We start from the raw sequence: 9,021 nt of genomic DNA on the forward strand, positions 1-9,021 counted from the left end.
GGTTTTACCTGCGTTTTTTAATTCTGCTTTCACATAGACGCTGTGCTGGTGTAGAATGTAACTGATTACCACTGACTCTGCAAAGGGAGGTGGCAAGTGAATAGGCTGTGCTGCAAAACAGAGATGTCAGATCTATTTTTCAGTTTCTGGAAGAAATGAAATCAGAGCTCCTGACCCTGAGCTGCAGGGAGAAAGAGAAACCCAGCTGTGAAGCCTGTTGGGTTTGAGGCAGAGATCTTCAGGAGAGCTGCCTGAGGTGACAGGAAATGCATTTGTGTTTTAACTTTTGTCAAGGAAGAAAACCAGAGGAATACCTAGTAAGCTAACCTGTAACAGATCCACAGAATAATCTTAAATTGATTAGGCTTTTACAGGAACCTTGAGACACTGAAAACCATCGGTTTTGCATGTAAGAGGTCTGGCTTCTGGCAAATGCAAGTAACTTGGTGGTCTGACCTGTGCTGTGGAAAAGGATGTATGAACAGCTGGAAATACGGTGGGAGGTTTACAAGTTGGTAGTGAGGTATGCAGGCAGAATTGTTTGGTGCAAGGCAGATAGCAGCTGCAGGGGCAGGAGGGAAGCTGATATCAGAGAGATGCAAAAGGGAAAGAAAACTGAGGTAAATGGGAGAGGCCTATCTTTCTCTCCAGATACGCTGTAAATTAATGTGCAAACTTAGTGAACCTACCAGCCAAGCATTACTGGAAGGATAAAAAAAACCTCATGCAGAATATAGTACTGAAGAACTGGATGAAATGTAGGTAGGATACTCGGTGTCTGTTCTTGGTAACTAATTCAGGAGACTTATGTTCTGTATTTGTTTAGTGGAGAAAGCCATTCCTACTTTACCACCATACATGTTTTGAGTCAGTCGTAGCAGTATTTTTATTTCTGAACACTTAACATCTTCCATTGCCTGTGAAATACTGAGTGCAGCTCTCCTCCAGTCTTGCAGTATACCTTCCACTGTGCTTGGTTTGGGTTTTGTCATGGAATTTGTGTTTCCAGAAGGCTGACTTTCAGCATAAATGACTGGCAGGTTAAAGCCAACAATTGCGCTTCCTCTGTTAAGCACAATGAATTTAAGAAAAGAAACAGAAGTCACTTAATTGTTTAAGGAACACTCAGGCAAATCCTGATTGTCTGGTTCTTCTTGAGGACAAAACAAAATCCACTTAATGCTGTTTGAGAATCCCTCACCAAACAGTTTTTACCTGCTACTTTCTGTTTCACTGCCTTATCACTTAAGTCTTTGAATGAAGGATATGTGCTCTGTGTGCAAAAAGGTCCTTTTGTTTAGTTTGTTGCTTTTTTTTTTAATTAAGCATCTATTTTGGAATTGGACAAGTAAGGCCAAAGACAGTTAAAAGGTTCTTGTTGGTGCAAATGGTAGGTTTGTATTTTATATACTGCACTGCATGTCTCAATCCAAACAAAAAAATGTAAAAATCTTACTTTACTAAAGACTTAGGAATTATCAGTTGGCACCCCTGTAGCAAGCATGCGATAAGCTAAAAGAAGCTGTAATATTTTATAAAAGTACTAAATGGGTTCCAATAGAGAGCATCCTTTAGAAAGCACATGCCTTTTCTTGAGACACAACTTACTGGGTGGCATAAAGCATGCTAAACTGCTTTTAAACATGCATAGGTGTGCTACTTGTCTTTCTCCCTGTCCTGAGTGACTGTGTCTTGCTGTCTGCCTTTTTGTTTGTGAGTTGCAATGAACATCCTTCTGTGGGAACTGGGGTGATGAGGAGAAAGCACTACACTAGGCAATTTTGTCCATAGGGATGCATCTTTCCCTTTTTTAAAAAAAACAACAACAACAAACAAACCAGTAATAATCAGAGTGATTAATTCTTCTGAAAGAAATAGTTAGGTGCATTCTGAAATTGAGGCGTCTTGTAAAAATTCAAATTAATGCAAGAAGAAGGTGGTTATATTTTTGAAAGGAGTTCGTTTTAAATGGAAGGGCAGTTCAGAAATCAACAATGTCTTGATAGATATAGTGGACCAAATTCTGCTTGGCTGTAATTTTTAGCATGAGTTTTTGTCATTCGTTAAAGACTTGAACTTGTGCTTTCACCTGCTACCTGTCTTCATGGGAAGGGAGAGTCTGTGTTGCTAGGTTAATTTTTAATGAAAATGTATTAACTGCTGCTGTTTCTACAGGAATCTGCAAACTAAAAGCTTGCTTTTTCATCTGAAGTGTGTTGCTGCTTCGTACTGTTGATGAGATGCCAGAGGCCTTGAATGGAAACTAACATCTGTTGTTCATAGCCACTGTAGTAATTTATTTTTTCATCTTTTTATTTGGTTCTTTATTTGATCTTGGACACGTTCAAAGATGTAAGCCCTTAAGACTGCAGGATAAACTAGACAAAAGTAGATATGTTTGCACTAAGAGGCTTAACTCATCCTCAGTGCAAAGGTCGCTTTTATTTTAAAAATAGAAGCTTAAAATGTGGAATCAAATAGTTGAGTTGGGTCTCCCTAGTTGTGTTTTTGTAGTGAGGTGTTCTGTGAAAGTGGTGGTTCCTGCCAATGTTCAATCTTTATTGTCGGCCTCCTCTCCTTTTGTGCTGTTAGTATTTGAGTTTCACATGTGGGGGGTTTTAAAAGTTTTCTTCTCTGTTGGTATTTATGGAAGAAGGCCTAGGCCTTGTAACATGCCTTTGCGATGTAGCTAAAAATAAGCACAAAATACTTCTGTGATATCTTGAAAATGGGCGTTTATTCTTTTTAAACTTCATGGAAAAACTGATACGGTGTTAAGTGCTGATTGTCTCGCACTGTAACAATGGAGGAAGATAATTAATGGTGCGGATGCTTCTACAGTGTTCACCCTTGCGTATTTTTCAAAAAAGCTTGCCAGAAAGAATCATGATTTGAGCAATGGTGCAAGAATGATGTTCTGAGCTTATTGTGAACAAGAAAAGACAAAACTGAGTGCTGTCTCCTATGGTGTTTTCATACTTCAGACAGTTGGAATCAAATGGGAAAAAGTAATTTCTGTACCGTGTGACTTGTCTTCTGGAGATCAGTGCTTTTGGAGGGGAGAGCAGTGTGAGTCCAAGGGCCCTGTGAGCAGGTTCTGGATGTCTCCAGTCTTTAGCGATTCTCTTCTTCACTTTCTGTATTTTGAATGCCTTTATCCCTGATTTTATTTAATAACATAGGCGACAAAAAAAATCAATGGGAAGAGCAGTTGCTGCTGTTCTGAGTTTTAAATGCAGATTGATATTTAAGTAATTCACTCCTGTAGAGTTAGAGTCTTGGAATTTTTTCTTCCTTCTTAAACTTGTGTACCACTTAATAGGTAACTCTTGTGATTCTGCCCCCCCAAAAAAGTATATAGGAGGTAGTATTTTAAAGGAATCTTTTGCTTTGCATTTTTCTTGCTAATTTTAGAATAGTCAGAAAGTAGTTGCGTAGTAATCCATTTCAGCTGCAAGCAGCATGTTCTAGGGTTAAGGTTTTTAGTAGGGTGCCAAGGAGAAAGTACATTCTTGTAATAAGACTCGATTATTGTGCAGATCAGAATCTGTGGTTGCCCATAGACTTGCATTGATCTGTATGTTGGCTCTGCAGAGTATTTGAGACAAAGTTTCTTTTGGTGTAAGATCTGGCATTTACAAGTATCTCTGAAACTTGAACTACTTATTACCAGACAAGTGAACCAGAGCCTTATTTTCTTTCAATAGCTTTTTTTTTTTTTTCTTCCCCCTTATTATTTTGTAACTAAAGGGCCAATCTCCTATTTTACCCAGTTACTGTGATTCTTTGCTTGCGCTCCTATGCAAACTCTCCAGGAAAAGCAACACTAGATGTCTTCTAGGCTACAAAATCAATGCTTCAGAACTTGTTAATTTTGCTTTTTAAAGATGAAGATGATTGTTGATTTGGTTGTGTTTTCAGAGATGCTTTTAAACTCTTAAAAGGGTAAAACAGTATTTTAAAAAAATACAAATCTTTGTAAGATGGATGTTGTTGAACGATTAATTTGACTGAAAACAAAGATCTACAGTGCAGTTAAGCTGGTGTTGCTATGCTCTGCTTATAAGTGAGAATAATGCATTAGTATTGGTCTTCATAGCATGTTAGCAGTAGAGCTAGTAGGTTTTTATTGGGGGGCGAAAAAGCTAAACTCTGCCTTGTGGGAAAATCTGCATCTGTTGAGCCAGAACACTTGTTGCCTTTAGCTGCTGCCAGGCGTCCTGATGGTGCCTGTGCTTGCAGGCCGGGGACGTGTGTGGTGGGCACTGTGGGCTGGGAGCAGGTCCTGGCTCCTGCTGCCGGGCAGGCAGCCTGCAAGCCCTGGTGACTCGCCTGGGTGTAGTCCCAGGCCAGCCAGGTATGTGAAGAAGTGTGCAGGGTGCCACGAGGCAGTGAGTGCCTTTGGTTAATCAGAAGAGCTAGAGCTGAGATAGTTACTTTTGAATCGCACGACTCTAGAGGAAACCTGTGGCTTACTCTCCTCTAAAATAAAAACCTGACCATAACAACGCTATCAACTCCACCAACGTATTTTTTGCTGTCAGACTTGAAGGTGAAGTTGACATTTTTTACTAGACTAGTTAGTTGAGGTTTCTCAATTTGTGTTCCTTCAGTGAGTATATGAATTTCATTGTGATCTAAAGTCTTACCTTCCTTTTCTCCCCAGCAGTGCTTTGGATAGCATTTCAGATGTGAATTGAAGAGATTTGTTAATTAGAAGACCTCCTCTAGATTTGCTTCCTTCTCAAGTCTCAAAGCAAACTTGCAATACATGTAGCACTTTGGTGCGCTGCACTAGTTCTGTGATGTGCTTTTGGAAGGAGCGGAGAGGAATGTGACGGTTTCCAAAATGAGTGTGGATCATGCTGTGTCATCTCAGTTCTGGGCTGTAAAGCTAGAGGATCATCAGTAATTCTTTTCCACTCTATACCCAAAAATGTGCCATGAAGAATCCCTTGTGCTGATAGCACACACTCTGTAATCTCTTGGTTATTGCCTTTATTCCTCGTGACTTTTCCACCCACGCTGGAAGTAGGAAGGGAGGGCCAGGAGGACAGAGCTGAGGGCTGACTGGCATTGAAAGGAGAGGCACAGGGTAGCCCAGTACATTAAGGAGTGTTTTGATTGTCTAGAACTTAACAATGGTGATGATAGGGTCAAGTGTTTATGGGTAAGAATTGTGGGAAAGGCCAACAAGGCAGCTATCATGGTGGGAGTCTGTTATAGACCACCCAGCTGGGATGAAGAGGCACACAAAATACTCTATAAGCAGCTGGGAGAAGTCTCACAATCACTAGCCCTTGTTCTCATGGGGCACTTCAACCTACCAGTTGCCTGCTGGAAATACAATACAGCAGAAACAGCCTAGGGGGTTCCTGGAGGATGTGGAAGAGACCATCCTGACACAGTTGGTGAGTGAGCGCGCTACAGAAGGTGCCCCAGTGGACCGTGAGCAGAGAAGGACTGGTGGGTGATGTGATGGTTGGAGGTGGTCTTGGGCACAGTGATCACAAGGTGATGGAGTTTTGGTTCTTGAAGAAGTAAGGAGGGGGGTTGGCAGAACTGCCATCTTGGACTGCTGGAGGGCAGACTTTGGCCTGTGTAGGAGCCTGGTAGACAGAGTCCCTTGGGAGGCAGTCCTGAAGGGCAAAGCAGTCCAGAAAGGCTGGATATCCTTCAAGAAAGAGATCTGAAAGGTGCAGGAGCAGGCTGTCTCCATGTACCAAAAGATGAGCCAGCAGGGGAGAAGACCAGCCTGGCTGAACAGAGAGCTTTGGCTAGAGCTCAGGAAAAAAAGGAGAGTTTATGACCTTTGGAAGAGGGGCAGGCAACTCGGGAGGACTACAAGGATGTCATGAGGTTATGCAGGGGGGGAAATTAGAAGGGCCAAAACCCAAGTAGAAATTCATCTGGCTACTGCTGTAAAAGGCAATAAAAATGTTTCTATAAATACATTAGTTACAAAAGGAGGGCTAAAGAGATCCTTTTTATTGGATCCAGGGAGAAACATAGTGACAAAAGATGATGAAAGGCTGAGGTACTTAATGCTGCCTTTGCCTTGGTCTTTAATAGGCCAGTTGTTCTTGGGTACCCAGCCCCCTGAGCTGGAAGACAGGGACGGGGAGCAGAATGAAGCCCCATAATCCAAGGGGAAATGGTTAGCGACCTGCTAGACCACTTAGACATATGCAAGTCTGTGGGACCGGATGGGATCCACCCAAGTGGACTGATGGAGCTGGTGGAGGTGCTTACCAAGCCACTTCCCATCCTTTTATGAGCAGTCCTGGCTCACCAGGGAGGTCCCAGTTGGCTGGAGGTTGGCAAATGGGACGCCCATCTACAAGAAGAGCCAGAAGGAGGATCTGGGGAACTACAGGCCTGTGAGTCTGACCTCGATGCCAGGGAAGGTTATGGAGCTGATCATCTTGAGTGCCATCACACAGCATATATGGGACAATCAGGTGTTCAGGCCCAGTCAGCATGGATTTATGAAAGGTGGGTCCTGCTTGACCAACCTGATCTCCTTCTGTAACGAGGTGACTCGCTTAGGGGATAAGGGAAAGGCTGTGGATGTTGTCTACCTAGACTTTAGTAAAGCCTTTGATGCTGTCTCCCACAGCGTTCTCCTAAAGAAGCTGGTGGCTCAAGGCTTGGATGGGCATAAACTTTGCTGGGTAAAAAACTGGCTGGATGTCCAGGCCCAAAGAGTTGTGAATGGGGTTAAATCCAGTTGGTGGCCGGTCACAGGTTGTGTTCCCCAGGGCTCAATGTTGGGGCTAGTTCTGTTTAATATCTTTATCAATGATCTGGCTGAGGGGATCAAGTGCACCCTCAATAAATTTGCAGATGACACCAAGTTGGGTGGGAGTGTTGATCTGCCTGAGGGTAGGAAGGCTCTACGGAGGGATCTGCGCAGGCTGGATTGATGGGCTGAGGCCAACTGTATGAGGTTCAGTAAGGCCAAGTGCTGGGTCCTGCACTTTGGTCACAACAACCCCACACAGCGCTACAGGCTCGGGGAAGAGTGGCTGGAAAGCTGCCTGGTGGAAAAGGACCTGGGGGTACTGGTTGACAGCCGGCTGAATATGAGCCAGCAGGGTGCCCAGGTGAGGAATAGTGTGGCCAGCAGGAGCAGGGCAGTGATCGTGCCCTTGTCCTGGGCACTGGTGAGGCTACACCTTGTATGCTGTGTTCAGTTTTGGGCTCCTCACTATGAGAAGGACATTGAGGGACTGGAGCATGTCCAGAGAAGGGCAACGAAGCTGATGAGGAGAGGCTGAGGGGCCTGGGGTTGTTCAGCCTGGAGAAGAGGAGGCTGAGTGGAGACCTTATCGTCCTCTACAACTGCCTGACAGGAGGGTGTAGCCAGGTGGGGTTCAGCCTCTTCTCCCAAGTAACAAGAGGATGAGAGGAAATGGCCTCAAGTTGTGCCGGGGAGGGTTAGATTTGATATTGGGAAAAACTTATTTGCCAAAAGGGTTGTCAAGCTTTGGAACAGACTGCTGAGGGAAGTGGTCAAATCCGCACCCCTGGAGGTATTTAAAAGATGGGTAGATGTGGTGCTTAGGGACATAGTTTAGTGGTGGACTTGGCACTGCTAGGTTAATGGTTGGACTCAATGATCTTAAAGGTCTTTTTCAACCTAAATGATTACATGAATGCATGTTTTATAGTCTGGAAGAGCAATGGGCGCTATGAGTAAATGGAAATTTTTGATTGAAAACTCTATGTTCCAACTGTTGCCCTCTCTGCAGTGTTTGTTTTAGATGCACCTATAATGGCATTTCTAAAATGACTGCTATGCTGCTGAACAAAAGCACATAGCCTCTTGTTTAGCTTACTGTACTAGAGCTGCAAATTGTATGATTACATCTGTGTTCCCTCTCCATTAGCCTATTGTGTGAAATGTAGCTTGTTCTGGTTCAACTCTGTACTGAAGTATCCTAGCTTGTCAAGTGTTTCTCAGAAATACTGCTTTTTTAACTGTATAATGTTCTATTATTTAAATAAGAGTGCTTTTTGGAACAGGATGATACGATGATCTCTTTGGTATTTATACTTTCTTTATGTGTAGTCCTTTCATCCTTGTGCAGCAAAAAATGTGGTGAGTGTAGCTGTCAAAACACATGAAATATTGTTGACCAAAAAGCTAAATCCGGAGATGGATTAAAGCAGGAGCAGCAGGTAATAAATAAAAAGGTAGTGTAGGCTTTTTTTTTCTTGGCTTTGATTATTATTATCACTTGATTCCAAGCATAGTTTCAGCTTTGAGCATCTCTGTTTAACATTTCTAACAGGTGAAGGTACTGATTCAATACGAATGCCAACATTAACGGAAGGCCCCAGTACTTGTTTTGTCACTAGAGCTTAAGAGCCTCTCTGCTAGTGTTTTCCATGGATACTATGCTTAAAAATTACTATGAGTTGTTCTTACATAAACATCTTGAATTCTTCTTGATGGAAAAGCATTTCTATTATTTAGTTTAATGTTGAAGTCATCTTAAAAGGACAGTGAACCACATGGTGTAGTTTAACTGAGCTTGTTTCCTAAGTGTTGTGATTTTTTTAAAAATTTTTTTTTTACACATAATGGAGAAATACTTTTTTCTATGTAATTGACTGCCTGTCAATAAGTTATATATAGCACTGGAATGCAGTTCTGATCTTGTTCACATTCACAAATATATGCTTTAGAAAACAAGTTTGTCCAGTCTATTTTATAAATGTTAGTCTTTGATCGGTGCGCCTACAGGAGAGTTCAGCTTAGAAATGTGCAATTGAGGAGATCTCTTGTCCATGTCAGTTCACACTGCAGACCTGCTTCAGAGCCTAAGAACTGGATTGCTTTCAGATGAAGTAAAACTGGAAGATGCACCCTAGCCGCTGAGTGGCGAGCCTACAGGACCATGCTACAGGGCAGCTGTTCTGCAGGAAAAACCCTGAAATGCAGTAGTGTGGCTGGCATCACCTTAGAAACAACCGCCTGGTTTGTGCTGCACTGCTTGCTGGCCTGCAGGGAGC

Source organism: Egretta garzetta, unplaced genomic scaffold (genome assembly GCF_000687185.1).
Source record: "Egretta garzetta isolate BGI_Z169 unplaced genomic scaffold, ASM68718v1 scaffold220, whole genome shotgun sequence".
In the NCBI taxonomy this organism is placed as follows: domain Eukaryota; kingdom Metazoa; phylum Chordata; class Aves; order Pelecaniformes; family Ardeidae; genus Egretta; species Egretta garzetta.